At 34.9% G+C, this 23179-nt stretch overlaps 1 protein-coding gene across 1 annotated transcript in view; it reads left to right on the forward strand.

The window, feature by feature from the left end:
• Nucleotides 1–23179, forward strand: part of LOC149779943 (leucine-rich repeat and coiled-coil domain-containing protein 1-like) — a 476629-nt gene that overhangs the window by 207737 nt on the left and 245713 nt on the right. The gene's annotated exons all lie outside the window — the stretch shown is intronic.

The raw sequence follows: 23179 nt of genomic DNA on the forward strand, positions 1-23179 counted from the left end.
TAAATCACATTCAGGTTCTGACCTTTCACTGAAAATAGTTTTGACAGTCCATAAATTGCTGATGGTCCTCTGTAATTGTTACACAATGTGCATGAGAAACCATAAACTCCTTTACATTTTCCGACACTGACTGCCATGTCACTGTTCTCTCTTTCTCAACCAAAGTCAGCATTCATTGTGTCTGTGTGATCATTACAAACCATGATATGTTGCTACATTTTCAGGAAAAGTGTTTGACTCAAACACAACGAATGCATTAGAAATCTTTTGGCCCAGGAATCTGTCACATATGTTTCCATGAATAATCCTTAAAATAATAGAATAAAATAGAAACAAAAAGTCATACATATAATTATATTGTTATAAAGGATATACAATATATCAATTAAAAAAAGATTATATAATTTTATATAGTGCATTAGCATTAAGGCCATTAGGATACAACGTATCTAATTTATGAATCCAGTAAGTTACTTTTATGAGTCTATTGGCAGGAAAGAAAAATCGAGTAGAGAGTGATTATTGGTGTTAAAGTGTGTTGAAATATTAGAGGAAAACTGAGGATCTCTATAACTTTTTATATGAAAGCGATAATTTTTCATTCTCTTAGAAACTTGTTGAAGTATTTGTCCAACATATTGCATGCTACATTTTATACAGGTTAGCAAATAAATCACATCAATTGATATGCAGTTAGTTCAGGTTTCATTAGAGACTCATCTGTCTTATAGATCCTGTCATATATATATATATATATATATATATATATATATATATATATATATATATATATATATATATATATATATATATGTTATGACGATGCATATCATCTATGACAATACATAATTGTTATTTTAAAATAAATGATGTTAACAATTTCTTTCAAAATGTGAACTAGTTGCACAGAATTTTTGGCATTTGTCTTGTTTTTTTTATCTCAATTCATGAATAATACTTGCACACTGTATTGCTTTAATTGGCAAGTCACTGTCATGTAATGAGCCCTTCAGTTCTGTCACTTTAAAGTCACTGCTGTCACTTGTGACTAAGCAAATCAGTGCAATGAGGCCCAAAATGTATACCGGCCATATTCCCAGACAGTGTTAGGGGCCTTTTGAGACTCAAAATGTATACCGGCCATATTCCCAGACAGTGTTAGGGGCCTTTTGAGACTCAGAATGTATACCGGCCATATTCCCAGACAGTGTTTGGGGCCTTTTGAGACTCAAAATGTATACCGGCCATATTCCCAGACAGTGTTAGGGGCCTTTTGAGACTCAAAATGTATACCTGCCATATATTCCCAGATAGTGTTAGGGGCCTTTTGAGACTCAGAATGTGTTTTTTTGTGATTACAAGGGGAATCACTGTGCTTGACCAAAAAAGTGAGGTTATCCAATTGAGAATAAGCTATCTTTTCATATAAGCCTATAACAGATTTAAATCTTAACTAATTAAAATAACTTGTCGATTTTCTTCAAAGCTTTTAATACACTTATAAAGCAAAAACTAGTTGCTACACTTAGTATTGTCAAATATCAACACCATACACATATTTGCAAACACTCACATAATCACAATCACTGTGACATTGAAAAAAGCAGACACAAAATTTCTTTAAACTCATTGGATTGCAAACTATAGGATTTATTAGATGCAGTCATTACTGCTTTCAAAAGTTCAGTAGTGGTTTGAAGTACTGCATGTGTCACTAGTGTTCATCTCTGCATTCATTTAACACATTAACTTCTAGCGACGACTTAACGGGGCAGGAGGTAGTAGCCTACTGCCGAGCTCTGTAGTGTCATGGTCATGCATGATACACTAAAGTGGGTGGTATTATAGAAAGGTAGACAGATGTTGCTCTACAATGATACCAAATAATCTGGAATATCTAGTTGTACTACAAAATGCAGATAATAAAACCTCATTTTTTTGACCCAACTTTTTTCTACCTAATATTCGCCTGTGGTCGGAATCTGATTTTGTGTCCGGATTTTAGACTTTTTGGTCTCAGATCTAAGACAGACCGGTATGAACTGCAAACAGACAGATGAGCCTTTGCAAAAAGTAGGATAAGATGGGCATTTGGAATAAAGAGTGGTCTCAATACAAAAATAATGGCTCTGTTTAGCAAAAAAAATAAACAAAAAAAATCCAACTTGTACCCTTCTGCTCATGCACAAGTCAAATAGCCAATGAAAAACGATGTTTCCAACACAACTAGGCAGTATGTTATTGAAAGATCACTGGGGATTTGGTGTGTTTGGATCTATTCGGAAATAGCTTTCAAAATGTGTTTCCTACTCGATTTTCAGGCAAAAATGACAAAAACCTCCAGGGCTTAATGTGTTAAGACTGTTGTTCAAACTTCCCTTCCTTAATCACCTTGAAAAATGAATCACATTTGAACACTATCCTAAAACTTAAATAAGCAATTGTTGTGTTTTATGGATGGACTAAAATCTGCTTTCAATGCATAAACTTGCCAATAATCTGTAAGAGATGGCTCATTCAAGGCAATGATGTGTACTAACTTTTGCTTTTCATTGCACATCTAGCATCTCTTTGATTTATCTGTAACTTCAAACAAATTGGGTCATTCCATTTGTGAACTTTCCCAATCAAATAGCACAATGGATTCTCCCAACAGCAGTTTAAATGGAATGCCACAATAGCTATTCTTAGCCAAGTAAAAATAATATATGAAATGGCGGTTGCTAGTACATGACCTGTTTGTCATTTAATTGTGTCTGTGACAGTTTGCTATATAAACTGCCCCAAGGATAGTTTTTCCTTGAGATCAAAGCAGGGCTATAATCTTGGATACATTACACATATTATTGGCGTATACCGAAGCTGAGTTTGGGAGAGTTTTTTAGGTATATTTTTGATGAAGATTACTGAAAATCTTGTTTTTTGAAACATGGCATTGTCAGAGGGTTTTGGAGTAAAACATTGTGTTTTTAGCATAACACAATATGGCAGGTATGGGTTGTACATGTACCTCCAAGATATTTAGCTTACATTGTTGTCAAAAATTCATGAACATCTTGCTTAATTGTATTTTCAGGCATATCTCTTGACTGCAAACTGCAGCTAACAGTTTATTTTTCCAAAGATATCAAAAGGATGTGCAGCAAAAACATGAATTTGTATGTCAGGTTCCAATGAATCTGTCGTAAGGTCTTTGTTGGCCTGGTCACTGAACATGCTGATTATAGACACTACTGATTATAGACACTACTGATTATCAAAAATTGAAATGTTTTTTAAAAAATGGTTGACGTCTTTTATTTTAAAATAAAAATTATGTCATTACGTATTGTCATAAATGATATGCATCATCATAACAATCATATATATATATATGGCAGGATCTAAAAGAGACATGAGTCTCTAACGAAACCTGAATCAGTAAAATAATACAATAAAATAGACAAACATACATAAAATTATGCTGTTATAAAGGATATACAATATACCAAATCAAAAATAAAAAAACCAACTGCATATCAACTGATTATAGACACTACTGATTATCAAAAATTTTCAAAGCCTTTCCCCAAAAACAGCCAGTGTCCTCATTGAACCTCAAGGGAGCTCCATATGGGGTTTTCAGTGATTGTTTGCAAGACTTGCAGTTTGGAAGGATGAGTTAGGGATCTATTGTAGTAGATATGAAGAGAGTCAAAGCTATCTCTCCTTGTAGCTTATCTCTGACACTGTATCTACTCTCCTTGTAGCATATCTCTAACACTGTCTTTGCAGTATCTACTCTCCTTGTAGCATATCTCTGACACTGTCTTTGTAGTGTCTACTCTCCTTGTAGCATATCTCTGACACTGTCTTTGTAGTGTCTACTCTCCTTGTAGCATATCTCTGACACTGTGTTTGTAGTGTCTACTCTCCTTGTAGCATATCTCTGACACTGTCTTTGCAGTATCTACTCTCCTTGTAGCATATCTCTGACATTGACTTTGCAACATCTACTCTCCTTGTAGCATATCTCTGACACTGTCTTTGTAGTATCTACACTCCTTGTAGCATATATCTGACACTGTCTTTGTAGTGTCTACTCTCCTTGTAGCATATCTCTGACACTGTGTTTGTAGTGTCTACTCTCCTTGTTGCATATCTCTGACACTGTCTTTGCAGTATCTACTCTCCTTGTAGCATATCTCTGACACTGTCTTTGCAGTATCTACTCTCCTTGTAGCATATCTCTGACACTGTCTTTGCAGTATCTACTCTCCTTGTAGCATATCTCTGACACTGTCTTTGCAGTATCTACTCTCCTTGTAGCATATTTATGACACTGTCTTTGCAGTCTCTACTCTCCTTGTAGCATATCTCTGACACTGTGTTTGTAGTGTCTACTCTCTTTGTAGCATATCTCTGACACTGTCTTTGCAGTATCTACTCTCCTTGTAGCATATCTCTGACACTGTCTTTGCAGTATCTACTCTCCTTTTAGCATATTTATGACACTGTCTTTGCAGTCTCTACTCTCCTTGTAGCATATCTCTGACACTGTCTTTGCAGTATCTACTCTCCTTGTAGCATATCTCTGACACTGTCTTTGCAGTCTCTACTCTCCTTGTAGCATATCTCTGACACTGTCTTTGCAGTATCTACTCTCCTTGTAGCATATCTCTGACACTGTTTTTGCAGTATCTACTCTCCTTGTAGCATATCTCTGACACTGTCTTTGCAGTATCTACTCTCCTTGTAGCATATTTATGACACTGTCTTTGCAGTCTCTACTCTCCTTGTAGCATATCTCTGACACTGTGTTTGTAGTGTCTACTCTCTTTGTAGCATATCTCTGACACTGTCTTTGCAGTATCTACTCTCCTTGTAGCATATCTCTGACACTGTCTTTGCAGTATCTACTCTCCTTGTAGCATATCTCTGACACTGTCTTTGCAGTATCTACTCTCCTTTTAGCATATTTATGACACTGTCTTTGCAGTCTCTACTCTCCTTGTAGCATATCTCTGACACTGTGTTTGTAGTGTCTACTCTCTTTGTAGCATATCTCTGACACTGTCTTTGCAGTATCTACTCTCCTTGTAGCATATCTCTGACACTGTCTTTGCAGTATCTACTCTCCTTTTAGCATATTTATGACACTGTCTTTGCAGTCTCTACTCTCCTTGTAGCATATCTCTGACACTGTCTTTGCAGTATCTACTCTCCTTGTAGCATATCGCTGACACTGTCTTTGCAGTCTCTACTCTCCTTGTAGCATATCTCTGACACTGTCTTTGCAGTATCTACTCTCCTTGTAGCATATCTCTGACACTGTCTTTGCAGTATCTACTCTCCTTGTAGCATATCTCTGACACTGTCTTTGCAGTATCTACTCTCCTTGTAGCATATTTATGACACTGTCTTTGCAGTCTCTACTCTCCTTGTAGCATATCTCTGACACTGTGTTTGTAGTGTCTACTCTCTTTGTAGCATATCTCTGACACTGTCTTTGCAGTATCTACTCTCCTTGTAGCATATCTCTGACACTGTCTTTGCAGTATCTACTCTCCTTGTAACATATCTCTGACACTGTCTTTGCAGTATCTACTCTCCTTTTAGCATATTTATGACACTGTCTTTGCAGTCTCTACTCTCCTTGTAGCATATCTCTGACACTGTCTTTGCAGTATCTACTCTCCTTGTAGCATATCTCTGACACTGTCTTTGCAGTCTCTACTCTCCTTGTAGCATATCTCTGACACTGTCTTTGCAGTATCTACTCTCCTTGTAGCATATTTATGACACTGTCTTTGCAGTCTCTACTCTCCTTGTAGCATATCTCTGACACTGTGTTTGTAGTGTCTACTCTCTTTGTAGCATATCTCTGACACTGTCTTTGCAGTATCTACTCTCCTTGTAGCATATCTCTGACACTGTCTTTGCAGTATCTACTCTCCTTGTAGCATATCTCTGACACTGTCTTTGCAGTATCTACTCTCCTTTTAGCATATTTATGACACTGTCTTTGCAGTCTCTACTCTCCTTGTAGCATATCTCTGACACTGTCTTTGCAGTATCTACTCTCCTTGTAGCATATCTCTGACACTGTCTTTGCAGTATCTACTCTCCTTGTAGCATATCTCTGACACTGTCTTTGCAGTATCTAGTCTCCTTGTAGCATATTTATGACACTGTCTTTGCAGTGTCTACTCTCCTTGTAGCATATCTCTGACACTGTGTTTGTAGTGTCTACTCTCTTTGTAGCATATCTCTGACACTGTCTTTGCAGTATCTACTCTCCTTGTAGCATATCTCTGACACTGTCTTTGCAGTATCTACTCTCCTTGTAGCATATCTCTGACACTGTCTTTGCAGTATCTACTCTCCTTTTAGCATATTTATGACACTGTCTTTACAGTCTCTACTCTCCTTGTAGCATATCTCTGACACTGTCTTTGCAGTGTCTACTCTCCTTGTAGCATATCTCTGACACTGTCTTTGCAGTGTCTACTCTCTTTGTAGCATATATCTGACACTGTCTTTGCAGTGTCTACTCTCCTTGTAGCATATCTCTGACACTGTGTTTGTAGTGTCTACTCTCTTTGTAGCATATCTCTGACACTGTCTTTGCAGTATCTACTCTCCTTGTAGCATATCTCTGACACTGTCTTTGCAGTATCTACTCTCCTTGTAGCATATCTCTGACACTGTCTTTGCAGTGTCTACTCTCCTTGTAGCATATCTCTGACACTGTCTTTGCAGTGTCTACTCTCCTTGTAGCATATCTCTGACACAGTCTTTGCAGTGTCTACTCTCCTTGTAACGTATCTCTGACACTGTTATTGCAGTCTCTACTCTCCTTGTAACATATCTCTGACACTGTCTTTGCAGTATCTAAACGTGCAAGTGAAGTATCTCCACATGCAAATGAGAGTCTATGGCCATAAAAAACATTTCAACTAAACTGGAGCAAGTTTCTTTAAGTAACTGTGGTACACCTTCCATGTTTCCAAGCATCATGGGTACAGATCACATAGCCATAGATTTTTGTTTGATCTAATCCTTTAGATTTTAGATGTGGATGCAGTTTTATTGCAAATGCATCAGCTGATGTTAATTGATCCATTGTACATTTTGAGTATGCAGTTCCCCTTCTGCTAAATGTATATAATCAAGTGCTTATCTGTTGCAAGGTCAGTTGATTCATCAGCAATTGTTCCCAAAACAGGACTAGCTCTGACCTCATCAACCAAATATTCCTCCAGAAGTGCCTGCAAGATGCTAATGAATTCAGAACATGTGTTATCTACCAGATACAACTTTGTGTTGATCTCAGTGACTTAAGTGTGGGAACTTGTTGAAAACTTTTAATTTTTTAGTAGACAAGTTATCCTTTTTAATGAAGTATGCAGTTCTGAATAAGGTAAATACATTGGTTCAGCAGCTTTCTCTGAAACTTTATTTAACATTATCACATAGTAGGTATAGTTTTCCATTAGTATGGGCAATTTCATATTTTCTGTACTACCATATTTTTAAATATTATTTTGTGATTCAGATTGGTCCAAATAAGCCCATGAGATTATTGTGCAGTATTCTCTTTACTGATTGGCTGCGACTGTGGGATAACTTTTTAGGCTGGATTTCTGGAATTTTTTGTTTTTAATGAACATTTTTGGCTGCCATGTTTCAAATCAACTTGCGAAAGGAAATTGGGCAAAATGGTCTTGTCTGTTCAATAAGGCTAATTTATTTACCCCCCACAGGGATTTGTTATGTCATGTACTTCATATAATAACATGAAAATTGGCTAACACCACAAGTCAAAAACAATATCCACAACAAGTAAAACTACGGGTATTGCTTGTGTTGGGGGTGGGGTGGGGGAGGCTGTGTATCTGTAGAATGGAATCCACCCTATATACAAGCATGGTTTAAATGTTTAACAGAAGTAAATGAACTCACCTCTGTTAACAGAAGAATTTGGACATAAACCAGTCTCCAAACTGACAGAAGTTTATCCAACCACTGCATATTTACGCAGTAAATATGTGATGCAATTCAAAGTCAGAATGCAATTTGTTTGCATATTCTGTAGTCTACTGTTCCGATTCAAACATTGCAAATATCCAGTCATAAATACATTGCAGTAAATATGGGAATTTCTGCATCCAGTAAACCTTCTTTCACATGAATATTGCAGTATCAATGTAATGTTTAATTGTGAAAGTGACACTTGCAGTATCAATGTAATGTTTAGTTGTGAAAGTGACACTTGCAGTATCAATGTAATGTTTAGTTGTGAAAGTGACACTTGCAGTATCAATGTAATGTTTAGTTGTGAAAGTGACACTTGCAGTATCAATGTAATGTTTAGTTGTGAAAGTTACAATCAAGGTTACATAAACATGGATCATCAACTGTATGGGTAGTACATCAAACAATGCAACATCACACACACTGGACATTCTGTGCTGAAAAATAACTTTGTGTAAAATGTTCTCTTTATTCAGAAGGATGCTTGTTCTTTGATTTGTAGTTTGTAAGAAAAGTATAATTTACTTTTACATGTCATTGCTAGTTCACCTCTGGTTAGGACTATTTTTTACGCACAACAGATGAAAGGTGCAGCATCTGTCAGAATTAATGAAATTATTTGTTCTTTTTTCCATCTAAATAACTTTCACATAAATAAACTCTATGTGATAAAAAGAATCTCAAATAGATAATGATTCTGTATTAAATTAATAATGAAACTCGTTGAATAATGTCCAGCTTTTGCTTCCCAAGGCTTGCTAAAGCTGAACATTATTCAACGAGTTTCATAAATTCAATATTAAATCATTACTCATTTGAGATCATCTTTATTTGACCAGCTTGTTATCTTTAGCTGCATTTTTGGCTTTGACTGATCTTGCATGGTTATTGCATGCAGCGTTGCTCTACTTATGCCGATTTCATAAAGTTTGCAGATCCATGAAGTTTTTATTATCATGCTTTTGGCAGATTTAAAACAAAAAAACAGCACAGAGTCTGCTGTCATACCTGAACCAAGTGAATAATTCTGTCCACTTTCTTTTAAAGCTCTAGCTAGTCAGCTGGCAGTTTTCAGCAGTATTATGTTTCGGCTTTGACATGTTGAGTATTGATGACTCAAACAGAAAAAACCTGGGACTGATGCTTGTTATTGTCCTAACTAGGTGTGTATAAATAAACCTTCCAACATACGAAAAAAAACAACTTCAGTATAACATACAGATATTTTACTGGGAAGCTGATCATTGAAATATAATTCTCTCATGGATTAAGTTGCTCTTCTCTAACCCCATATGACCAGTTTAACTGTGAGCAATATAGCCCTCTAACCCATATGACCAGTTTAACTGTGAGCAATATAGTCCTCTAACCCCATATGACCAGTTTAACTGTGAGCAATATAGTCCTCTAACCCCGTATGACCAGTTTAACTGTGAGCAATATAGACCTCTAACCCCATATGACCAGTTTAACTGTGAGCAATATAGTCCTCTAACCCCGTATGACCAGTTTAACTGTGAGCAATATAGTCCTCTAACCCATATGACCAGTTTAACTGTGAGCAATATAGTTCTCTAACCCCATATGACCAGTTTAACTGTGAGCAATATAGTCCTCTAACCCCATATGACCAGTTTAACTGTGAGCAATATAGTCCTCTAACCCCGTATGACCAGTTTAACTGTGAGCAATATAGTCCTCTAACCCCATATGACCAGTTTAACTGTAAGCAATATAGTCTTCTAACCCCATATGACCAGTTTAACTGTAAGCAATATAGTCTTCTAACCCCATATGACCAGTTTAACTGTGAGCAATATAGTCCTCTAACCCAATATGACCAGTTTAACTGTGAGCAATATAGTCCTCTAACCCCGTATGACCAGTTTAACTGTGAGCAATATAGTCCTCTAACCCAATATGACCAGTTTAACTGTGAGCAATATAGTCCTCAGACTACTGAGCTATATCAAGCCGAATCAGAGAGGCCACTTTTGATTGTTCAACAAAGAAAAACTGTAAGTAAGATCTACTGACCTTAAATGAAGCTTACTTGATGACAACCTTACTCATTGTTCAGCAGAGACACCATCTTTGCAGATCGTAACCTTTGAAGTTGACTTCATTAAGGTGTTTGTTTCATACTTCATTGGATAAACAGATCAAAGGCAGTTTGATATAATTATAGTTGGGATTTCCAATTACTGATTTCTGGTTGCTTCAAGTATGTGCAAAAAGTCAAAACCTTTGAATTGGTGGTCATGTCCAGCAAATATAGGAATTGAATGAAGTTATATATATATATATATGTGTGTGTGTGTGTGTGTGTGTGTGTGTGTGTGTGTATGTGTGTATGTTAAGGAACAAGATAACCTATTTTAATATCAGCAATATGGCTTTTGTTGCTATTGCATAGCTAATATTCAATCTCCCATAGGGTGACTACTTTCTGGAAGTAACAGAAGCCTGCCCTATTGTAACGACCATGGGTAGAAAAATGCCATTTTCCACAGATCACATGGCTTTAAGGGTTACAAGCAAAATGTCATTTTCCACAGATCACATGGCTTTTCATCACAGGTTCAATGCAGACAATTTAAACCCTATGCACTCATTAGGTCTGTAGTCCAGAAAATACAATTTCTTGGTTACATTGATTATTCAATATAAATTCAGTACACGTATATCAATAAGCAGCAGTACAACTGACATAGACTTGTTATTCTTCTTTTTTATATCAAGGATCACATGTCATGTAGAAAAATATCACACAATACCAATCTAATCAAGGGACTTCACCTTTGCATCATTTTGGAATTACAAATATTCTACAGTTTGTGTATTTGAATAATATAGAGTGACTGACTCTCATCTTCATTAATAAATTGATTCAATAATATTTATCACTGAATCAAATTCTTCAACCTTAGAATAAATTCCAGGGAAATAACCCTATACAATTACTTGTTAGGACTTGGAAATTATACAACTTGTACAAGAAAGATGAGAATAAACTAACCAAATATGTCTCACTTGGACAGAGTTTCAATTACATTGATTGCAGTCATGCAATGAATGTTAAACTCAGTGAAAAAATATATTAATTCTGCAAAATGAAGAAAATGTGATTTTGCTAATAATCCTTGTTTTCTTCTCATAATAAACTCAAAGGAAATATTGTAGGATTTACTTAAGAACCTTTGAACATGCCCACTGGAAGCCTCCTCTCACCTCAAATAGCTGCTTTTCAACTAAAAATTATAAATATCACAATATCACTAGGTCATATGCAAATCAGTTGGACTGGGAGCAAATACATTTCATTGCCTCCTGGGCAGGGAACATCTCATAGAAGAAATTGAATATTTCCTTTAATTAAGAAATAATTACTATCTAGTCATATAAGTAAACAAAACAAATAAACTACAAAAGTTCTCGTGGTTTATTTTCTAAATGATGCTCATTTTTTTAGTTTTTCCAAGTTTATTTTATAGTGTCTTATGCCTACCATGGTAGCCATGGTAACTACTGGAAACAGAAGAGGTATCACATTGAGGCTGCAGCATATGAACATGTCGTAAAAATTGAATACACAAATGGATCTTATGAAATCAACGTGACTCATTATGAAGATTCTTCGAATCTGACAGTTAAATATGATGATATAAAGAGTAGAATTAGACTACTATTGGTCCATAAAGCATGTGGTTTGAAATTCCAATAACTTGTTCTAGTCATTGTGTAGCTTACATTACCGTATATACCCCCCCTCTTTTGTGTTTGATCATTAAAAGATCATAGGAAACATAAATATCACAATTATACAAAATGACCCAGCACATGCCCAGTAGTCTTCATCTTTTTTTTTCTTCAAATGACACCATTGGAGAATTATATTCTATGAAAAATTCTTTTGCTTTATATCTGATTACATGCATTGTGCATTTTAATTACACATATTATAATTCTTAGTGTATTTATCAGCAGTCAAAGTGTTTTTGGAATTAAGCTCCCTTGAGATTTCTTGACAATTTTGGGCTCAAGTTTTTCTTAACCTCACCATTAGCTTATCCCCACCCCAACACATACAGCATTTAGAGTTACTTTCTTAATCTCACCATTAGCTTACCCCTACCCCAACACATACAGTGTTTAGGGTTACTTTCTTAATCTCACCATTAGCTTACCCCTACCCCAACACATACAGTGTTTAGGGTTACTTTCTCAACCTCACCATTAGCTTACCCCTACCCCAACACATACAGCATTTAGAGTTACTTTCTTAATCTCACCATTAGCTTACCCCTACCCCAACACATACAGCATTTAGAGTTACTTTCTTAATCTCACCATTAGCTTACCCCCACCCCAACACATACAGCATTTAGGGTTACTTTCTTAACCTCTCCATTAGCTTACCCCTACCCCAACACATACAGTGTTTAGGGTTACTTTCTCAACATATCTTATTATACATAAGTTTATTTGATTCATTTTGTTTTCACTAGGGGGTAGGTGTTGTCTCCCTATCCCTACCAATGTGATTTCCCCATGCCTTAATTTGGTCGTGATGTGAATCTCCAAAAGTTTACATTATATGTTATATTGATTTTTGCAGAATACTGCTTATGGAAGTATATGTCACACCAGCTTGCATATCCTATTGTGTGTGTTGTCATTTGCACATTTTTTATTTTATGTTGCCTTTAAAGAATAGTATTTCTTTTTAAGTTGATTCAGTATACTTTGCTGGGGTCTTTTCGCCTTCTTTGTCACCAATTACATATTGCTAACATCTTTCAGTTGTTGTTTCGATTCATATTTAAAAGAGACTCACTGAGAAATATTGGTATTTTAACTTGCATTCATTTTGGTTCCTACTCAAATTCATAGACAGTCTTTGGGTATGCAAGATTTGTTCTTGTTTTCAGAATTTTTCTTCATGGAGATCTTTGAGAGATAAAGGTTAAGAACACTTAGTTGACCTATTTTGTTGTCTGTGGTCAAATGAGGCGTGGGACCATCACTGAACACAGTCAATTGTAAAAAGTCAGAAGAAATGCATCTTCCTCCTCCAGAATTTTCGTGATTTTTCCATCCCTGAGAACCTTGGGTCCCAAGGATTAATTCAGTCTCTTTGATACCTACAGGACCCCTACCAAGAGAGTTCGTGAAAAAAATCCATCACTGTTTCTCTCTTGGCTCAGATCAGAACTGGATCAGTCTCTTTTGGAGACTCATAAGGCCCATTAGGCCTTTCAAGGTAGTTTGTAAAGGATCCATGGCTGAGTCCCTACAAGCTCAGAACAGGATTAGGTCAGTCTCTTTGGAGACTCAAAAAGCCCATCCAAAGAGTTAGTAAAGGATCCATAGCTAAGACTATTGGGTCTCAGAGCACTTCTGGGTCAGATTCATAAGGCCTATGGTACCTCTCCATAGGGAGGTTATAAGCTGTTGAAGAGTGAATCATGCTCCCATGAAGGAGATACAGCACCCTCTCCACTCCCATAAGGAGAGAGAGAGAGAGTTGCACTCATTGATCTCATTCTAGAGAGGTCACTGTTCCAGTCCACAGACTGACTTTGCCCTTTCACATTGTGGAGGTTGAACAGAGGGAGGGACACAAGCTATGTTCTTCCTAATGACTCATGAGGATTGGGAGCTGATCTGGTTTTCCTGCAGAATCAGACACCAGGGGAACATGAATTTTTAAAAATCTATATCCTGTGTTAATATATGCACTAAATGGGCATATAAAGATTAATTCATATATGCAACTTGAATGACTTGCAGTCTATTCTTACCCCTGGGACTAAACCAGCAAAGCAATGATAGGTATTTTAATATATATATATATATAAAGTAAAATATGGCTTTTTTTACTTAAGTCAGAATTGTATCTGCTTTTTCACCTACTGTCATTGACCCAAATATCTGGACTCTAAAAATATTTACTTTTTTATCTGTCCAGATCAATAGTATACTAATGAAAATAATCAGTTTTCATGATTATTTTGTTTAATCAGTTTTCATGATTATTTTGTCCAGAAAATTACAGTAATATCTTTATTGTGATGATCATTTGTTAATGTTCAGTGTTAGTAAAAAGTGGTCTGGGTAGGTAAACTAGTTTGAATTACATCCTTGCTTGCCTGAATTATATCCTTGCTTGCCTGAAGAACGCTTGCCCTATTATATATCAATATTCTTTAATAATGAAATTCTTCTGATCGCAGTTCTGGTGTTTGTTTTTCTTTTTTTTTTTTTTGGTAAAAAAACTATAACCATCTGCAATACTCTTCTACCATTGGAGATAAGTCTCAAAAGAAACTGCCTACGAATTCTTGAAAATAATTTTTTTTTCTTCTTAATGACAACAGAATGTATCCCTTCATATTATCATCCCTCTGAGAAACTGAAATATAATCCATATTTTCCATCAGAACTTCTGCCTCAACACTAAAACTCCAAATATTTTGATGATTGCCTTGAACAAGTAATGAAGTCAATCACTTAGAATGCTTCAGAATTGTATTGCAGAATACCATTATTTTTTTAACTCCAATCATAAGCATGAGGACCAGACAATCTGTGTAAATTCAAAATGAAGTTAGCAAGGGATGTATGGTACTGAATAAAACTTTTACTTCAGAAACTTGTGACAGTCTGTGTGTCAGAGGTGTTTACCACTTTATCACAGATATATATAACCCATTTTATTGATTGGAAAAGAGAAAACAAAGATAATAACCCAAATGCAAGTAGTTTTATAACCAGATGGTTGAATACTCAGTTACCAGTTTTTAAGTACAGGTAATACATTCCTTAATTTAGGTGAATTTTTTGTGCTTTCCTGGCTTTAAACAAATGCACTCATTGTCTGTAATTTTTTTAAATAATATTTCAATTATCAAAAATTTGGAAAATATGATATCCAGAAAATTAAAAGGTCAATTTAATTAGGTTATTTATGGTAGCAAGTCTCGAATTTATTTTAATCTGCAGCTCTTGAAATTTTAGCAGTTTCTTTGAGTGCATGTGATTTCATGATTTTAGAATAATACAGTATTCCAGGAAAATTGAAATCACAGCATAATGTGTGGTTTTTATATGGTGAATATAATGAGACTTTTGTTCTGATGTAATATGAGAAATTGGATGAAAGCTTCAGAGTCCTTAGTGAAGATATTTTGTGCCCTTAACGTTACCAGGTTTTACTGTGTTTGAATTGTGAATTGATCTCATCCAATTCTGTCATGTTTCTTTCTTTGACACTTTGATTAAAGTTCTGCATTTCTTAGAAAAATCAATGCATTACTTTCTTGGATTCATTTCATCAGATGTTTTTTTTTTTAAAATGCAAATTTTTTCAGATACTAATTTCTCAAAATATTGCTTCCAGAATCTGATGAATGGAAGTAATTTTCTCATATGAAGCCTTGGAGTCATTTATCACAAATGATTGTTGTCTGCAATCTTTGGACAAAAATGTCCATCATCAGTGAGACACAATTACCTGTCTACACTGAGAATGATTGTTATGGACCAAAAAAGTAAATACCCCTAAAGGCCATCCTAGATGGGATATATATAATGTGTTGCCCTGCAAACACTTAGGTTATATCCTGCTGAAGCAACATTGCTAGATGAATCCTAATTAATACAATTTGTGATGACTCATCTGATTCACAGTAACTAATTAGCTGATGTTTAATTGTTTTCTTAAAGCCATTTTCTTCTACCTTTTTATATAATCCAGCCTTTCATGGAAGGTATTTTGTCCTTCTGTCCATCTGTTCATTAACTTACATTTTCTGCATGATAACTGCAGTTGTCCATCAGCTACATTTACTACATTTAAGTGTAAAGCATGAACTTGGGATCAGGAAGAAGCCTATTAGAGTTTAAAGACCAGCCACTAACTGAAAGAAACCAACAAAAATAGTTTTTTCACACATGTGCTTATTGTCCAGTATAGTTTTTTTTTTAGGCACATGCACTTTCTGTCCAGTATATACATATTTACACATCTGCACTTTCTGTCCAGTGTATACATATTTACACATATGCACTTTCTGTCCAGTGTATGCATATTTACACATCTGCACTTTCTGTCCAGTGTATACATATTTACACATCTGCACTTTCTGTCCAGTGTATGCATATTTACACATCTGCACTTTCTGTCCAGTATATACATATTTACACATCTGCACTTTCTGTCCAGTGTATGCATATTTACACATATGCACTTTCTGTCCAGTGTATACATATTTACACATATGCACTTTCTGTCCAGTATATACATATTTACACATCTGCACTTTCTGTCCAGTGTATGCATATTTACACATATGCACTTTCTGTCCAGTGTATGCATATTTACACATATGTACTTTCTGTCCAGTGTATGCATATTTACACATATGCACTTTCTGTCCAGTGTATGCATATTTACACATATGCACTTTCTGTCCAGTGTATGCATATTTACACATCTGCACTTTCTGTCCAGTGTATGCATATTTACACATATGCACTTTCTGTCCAGTGTATGCTTATTTGCACATATGCACTTTCTGTCCAGTGTATGCATATTTACACATGTGCACTTTCCGTCCAGTGTATGCATATTTACACATATGCACTTTCTGTCCAGTATATGCATATTTACACATATGCACTTTCTGTCCAGTATATGCATATTTACACATATGCACTTTCTGTCCAGTATATGCATATTTACACATATGCACTTTCTGTCCAGTATATATGTTTATTTTCACGTATGTGCTTATTGTCCAGATTTTACAGTATGACTGAGTGCCAGTTTTGAACATATTATACATGTTGATGCAGGCATTCCGTCACATGCAGTATTTAATGCATGACACCACTTGTATGATTATAATAAAATGACAGTTATCTGGATTGTTTGTTTATACTGACACCCAGCATATCCCCATAAAATGTAAAGTCCCCAGTTGAGTAAAATCGGCTATCCAGATGACTGGTTTTCCAGGCAGTATCACTGTCCCCCATTGCATCCAACATTTTACTGTATTGTGAGCGAGTCTTATCATAAGTGCATCTGGTGGAAAAAGAAAGGCAAGAAATGAGATGAAATCTACAAGATTACATGCTACGGTGAAGGACCGTATATATTCACATACAAGTTGCATCAAACTACAAATAATATAGACACTAATCTGCCATCAAATAATGTCTGTTACTTGGTTCTACTAAAGACTCATACAAACTACATAGATCCAGATCTGCTGGTGCCATTTATGTAGACAGCTCTGGGTTTATGCAGCTTATTGTTAGATCAACAACTTAACAGCAAGTATATGCAGTTCTACTGTTATGTATATCTATATTATGTGTATTATTTTCATAATAATGGTTTCTCTAAGATTTTTTTTCTTAATGACATTTTTAGTACTAATATTCCTATGATCAAAGTTGGCAATTTAAGTTATGTATATTGCATCTATTGTTTGTTCATGGGTTTCAAGATTGAGTTATACTGTTAGTACAATTAAACATTATGTGATCTAACAATGATAAGTGTTCTTGTAAGAGGCCAAGCTGTGTGTGTGTGTGATTAGGATCTTAACATAGCTTTAGCAATTTTTCAGTCATATCGCTACAATGTCTGCAGTGTGGCAGTTTATAGTGATGTCTAGCACTGGTGTATCATGCTGCAGACATGCAGCAGAATGTCCCACCCAGTCACATTATCCTGACACCAGGCTGACCAGGCCTAACACTAACCTCTTAATGCTGAGTGCCTAGCGAGGCAGCTGCTAGTACCATTTTTGTACGTCTTTGGTATGACTTGGCCGGGGTTCAAATCCACAACCTCCAGATTCCAAGGCAGACGCTCTAACCAAGAGGCCAAGCTGACCTAATTCCTTATTGATCAGTGTTATGTCTGTTTACTGATAAGAGTGATTTCAAAATGAAAAGATCATTCAGTCAAAGTCTGATGTTGAATTTATCTCTATTGCATGTTAATTGTTCTAATTGAGAGAATTATTACTTAGAAATAGGCATTCTTAGCAGTATTATGATTGAGAGGAATTAAATTATTTAATAAAATATTTGTGGGAATTGCAGTGCTTGAAATACATCAGAAATTGGAATGATAGCTGTTCAGAATTACTATGGAACATTCAAAGACATTTGGATTTATTGCTGAATTGGAATTCTTTTGTGATTATGTTTGAATGTGATTTCATCAGTACTGTTGACATATTTGAATGTGATTTCATCAGTTCTGTTGACATATTTGAATGTGATTTCATCAGTACTGTTGACAGATTTGAATGTGATTTCATCAGTACTGTTGACATTTTTGAATGTGATTTCATAAGTACTGTTGACATATTTGAATGTGATTTCATCAGTACTGTTGACACATTTGAATGTGATTTCATCAGTACTGTTGACACATTTGAATGTGATTTCATCAGTACTGTTGACACATTTGAATGTGATTTCATCTGTACTGTTGACATTTAAATCTGATTTCATCTGTACTGTTGACACATTTGAATGTGATTTCATCAGTACTGTTGACACATTTGAATGTGATTTCATCTGTATTGTTGACACATTTAAATGTGATTTCATCTGTATTGTTGACACATTTAAATGTGATTTCATCAGTACTGTTGACATATTTGAATGTGATTTCATCAGTACTGTTGACATATTTGAATGTGATTTCATCATTACTGTTGACACATTTAAATGTGATTTCTACTGTACTGTTGACATATTTGAATGTGATTTCATCAGTACTGTTGACACATTTAAATGTGATTTCATCTGTATTGTTGACATATTTGAATGTGATTTCATCAGTACTGTTGACACATTTGAATGTGATTTCATCAGTACTGTTGACACATTTAAATGTGATTTCATCTGTATTGTTGACACATTTAAATGTGTTTTCATCTGTATTGTTGACACATTTAAATGTGATTTAACCAGTACTATTGATATATTTGAATGTGATTTCATCAGTACTGTTGACATATTTGAATGTGATTTCATCAGTACTGTTGACACATTTGAATGTGATTTCATCAGTACTGTTGACACATTTGAAAGTGATTTCATCAGTATTGTTTGACACATTTAAATGTGATTTCATCTGTATTGTTGACATGTTTGAATGTAATTTCATCAGTACTGTTGACATATTTGAATGTGATTTCATCAGTAATATTGAGATATTTGAATGTGATTTCATCAGTACTGTTGACATATTTGAATGTGATTTCATCACAACTGTTGACACATTTGAATGTGATTTAATCAGTCCTGTTGACACATTTAAATGTGATTTCATCTGTACTGTTGACACATTTGAATGTGATTTAATCAGTACTGTTGACATATTTGAATGTGATTTAATCAGTACTGTTGACACATTTAAATGTGATTTCATCTGTACTGTTGACACATTTGAATGTGATTTCATCAGTACTGTTGACACATTTAAATGTGATTTCATCAGTACTGTTGACACATTTAAATGTGATTTCATCAGTACTGTTGACACATCAGAATATTACTGTCTATGGTCCAGAATTCCTTTGGAATTCATTCGGAATACTCAGAACTATTGGAATCAATAGAACATTTAGGATTTTAGGATTTCATTTACCATATTGTAAGTTATTCTTAATTCTCTCACTGAGAATTTAGGAACATACATTCACGATTTAAACTAAACAAAACTTGTTGGTTTTGCTCCTTCTTGTTACTTATTTTAAGACCACAGAATTGTAACACTACTGACAGTAAATTGTAGTGAAGCATGTGTTGTACACTATTTATCTCCCAAATCTGCACCAGCCTTCCATGTTTTTTGTCTCCCTTCCACCTACTTCCATGAGAGAAAAAAATTATGACCAACAAACTTTTAGAACTAAACACTGACTGACCGTGCAAATGAATGAAATAAAATCACGGTAAAAATGAACCTAAATATACTCATAGACAACCATGTCCCTATCTAAAAATACAGGTAGACAACCATGTCACTATCTCAAAATACAGGTAGACAACCATGTCACTATTTAAAACTACAGGCAGGCAACCTGGTCACTATTTCAAAATACAGGTAGACAACCATGTCACTATTTAAAACTACAGGCAGGCTACCTGGTCACTATTTCAAAATACAGGTAGACAACCATGTCACTATCTCAAAATACAGGGAGACAACCTTGTCACTATTTCAAAATACATGTAGAAAGCCATGTCACTATCTCAAAGTACAGGTAGACAACCCTGTTACTATCTCAGAATACAGGTAGACAACGTTGTCACTATCTCAAAATACAGGTAGACAGCCATATCACTGTCTCAAAATATAGGCAGTCAACCATGTTACAATCTAAAAATACAGGTAGACAATGTTGTCACTATCTCAAAATACAGGTAAACAACCATGTTACTCTCTCAGAATACAGGTAGACAACCTCGTCACTATTTGAAAATACAGGTAGATAACAATGTCACTATCTCAAAATACCGGTAGACAACCATGTCACTATTTCAAACTACAGGCAGACAACCATGTACTATATCAAAGTACAGGTAGACAACCCTGTTACTATCTCAGAATACAGGTAGGCAACATTGTCACTATCTCAAAATACAGGTAGACAGCCATGTCACTATCTCAAATGATATTGCATGTTGCACACACATGTCATGCTGAGTATTAAAATAGTTAACCATTCTTTTAAAAAGAAATAAATAATCATTCATCTTGAATATGATTTATATTAAAGTTTTACACTATCAGGAAGTTATTTTATTTAAACTTCATAAATACCATTTTGAGGTTACAGTATAACCTATATTAACAGACAGCTGTATACAATACCTATTATAATGGACACTCTATGGGATTCCCAGTAAAGATTATTTTTTTTAATGCCCTTTTTCATAGTGAATACCTGTCTGATGCAGACAGCAGTTGGTATTGTTTGGTGAAGAGCTGTGTGTAATAAACATCTTGACCATGACTGTGCATGGATTTTCTTATCATTCCAGCATTATTTCAGAATTAAGTGCACAGTGGACAATGGCCACATTCCACTAGATCTCAGTACATCACTTAACATGGATTTTGTAATGGATATGGCCTTGCTTTGTTTAGATCCAAAAAGAATATACTCATGGTGATTTGTACAATACTGATAAACAGAATGGCAGCTCTGAACATTGTGAAAATTAAGCCATTAATGAAAAAGGTATAGAGGACTAAATCAGGTTCCAATTTAATATAATTTTAATTGTGATCTCAGTTAAAATCCTTACATATCAATGTATGATGTACTTTGGTTTTGAAAATTTAATTTGAAGGTCAGTAATGCACACTTAATTGTCTTATTCAGGTTGATAAGCACTGCAAAGCCTATGTACTTTATGTTAGTGCAATCTTTTCTTTATAAGGGAAGATTGTTAGTTACAAAAGCAATTAGATATTATAAATGATAATATTACATTTAGAAATTACCTAAATCACTGTTGACAACACTGCCATGTATTGCAAAAAAGTAATGTGCTACTGACCTTTGACCCCCAATAAGGCAACCTGTTTGAATAAATGTTAATTTTGTTTAAAAATTATTATCAGGATTAAAAGTCCTAGTACATAGTAGTGCAATAAGTAATTCTTGGTTTTTTTTGTTAACTTACTGTGCATTTCATTGTTTAGTTTCACTGGTACTGGAATTGGACATTTTCATTGATGGATTTTTATTTTTATTGAACATAATAGTTCATTAAATTTTTCATACAGAATCCTATTATCCCTAAGAACCTCTACTCTCTTGCTTTTAATGCAACACTCAGAATCAACACCATACAAGTGGTAAAGCAAACCAGGATTAGTAAAAATTCTTCATGTCCCATGACTGTCCTTAATATACAGGTTCCACTGTTCTTAGAAAAATCATTTTCATTTTTTTATGTCTTACTCAGATACATCACAGTAACAAACTTGCTGGAAAATCATTTGGATCAAATATCTAAACAGTTTTTTAAAGAAAAGTGAAATTGAATATTACAGAACTTACCCATAACTTTGCCAAATTATTTTCATACATGCATGTATATGTATGTATGCAGTTATTTCTTGGGGCCCTGAGTGGCCGAGTGGTCTAAAGTGCTCACTGTTCCGGATCACTGCCATCTCACCTCTGTCTGCATGGGTTCGAGTCCAAGGCTCGGCTAGCGTGGGTACGTGGGAAAGCCTGGCAGTAGCTTCTCGTGGGTCAGTGGTTCTTCCCTGGGTTTTCCAGGGTTCTTCCTCCACCAGTTATACTGGCTGCCTTGTATAGCCTATCTTGTGCTGAAAAATGGCGTTAAACCCTAGAACAACAACAAGTTCTTTCTTATTTTTAATTGTGTTTTAATGATTCTTGTATAGTCTGATAATTCTGCCTCTAACAACAAACAGTCAGGTTATTTTGTTGTAATAAGTTCTCATTAAATATGTGCTATAAATGATATCAGTGTAGAAAATATATGTAACAGTATAGAAAATATATGTAACAGTATAGACAATATCTGTAACAGTATAGACAATATCTGTAACAGTATAGAAAATATCTGTAACAGTATAGAAAATATCTGTAACAGACTTCAGCTAGTGATGTAACAGCTGGTATGTCAGAGTGATGCAGAAATGCAGAAATTAGACATGAGACAGCAGATAGTTTGAACAGAGGGGATATTTGTCAAAAAAAAAGATTACGAGATTTTGTTAGACATTATGTTTAATTGCTCTTCTTTCTTTGTCTTTTGACTCATAAACAAAAATCAGCTTAGAAAATGCTGGTTAAAATTATATTCAAGAAAACATCTCCATCCTTTTTGTTCTGTCTGCAGAATATTTGGAGCAAAGCCCCCAGCATCTTGTTTTTGAGGTTATAGCATGTTTAGAAAAGGTATTGAAATTAGGATTTATGAGACTCTATATATATATATATATATATATATATATATATATATATATATATATATATATATATATATATATATATATATATATAATCATGATGAACTGTAGGCATTTCCGTATTCTTTTAAGAGTATATGATTTTTCAATCACAACCTGCCCAGTTTG

Source organism: Sinohyriopsis cumingii, chromosome 16 (assembly GCF_028554795.1).
Source record: "Sinohyriopsis cumingii isolate HCF-2022 chromosome 16, ASM2855479v2, whole genome shotgun sequence".
NCBI lineage: Eukaryota > Metazoa > Mollusca > Bivalvia > Unionida > Unionidae > Sinohyriopsis > Sinohyriopsis cumingii.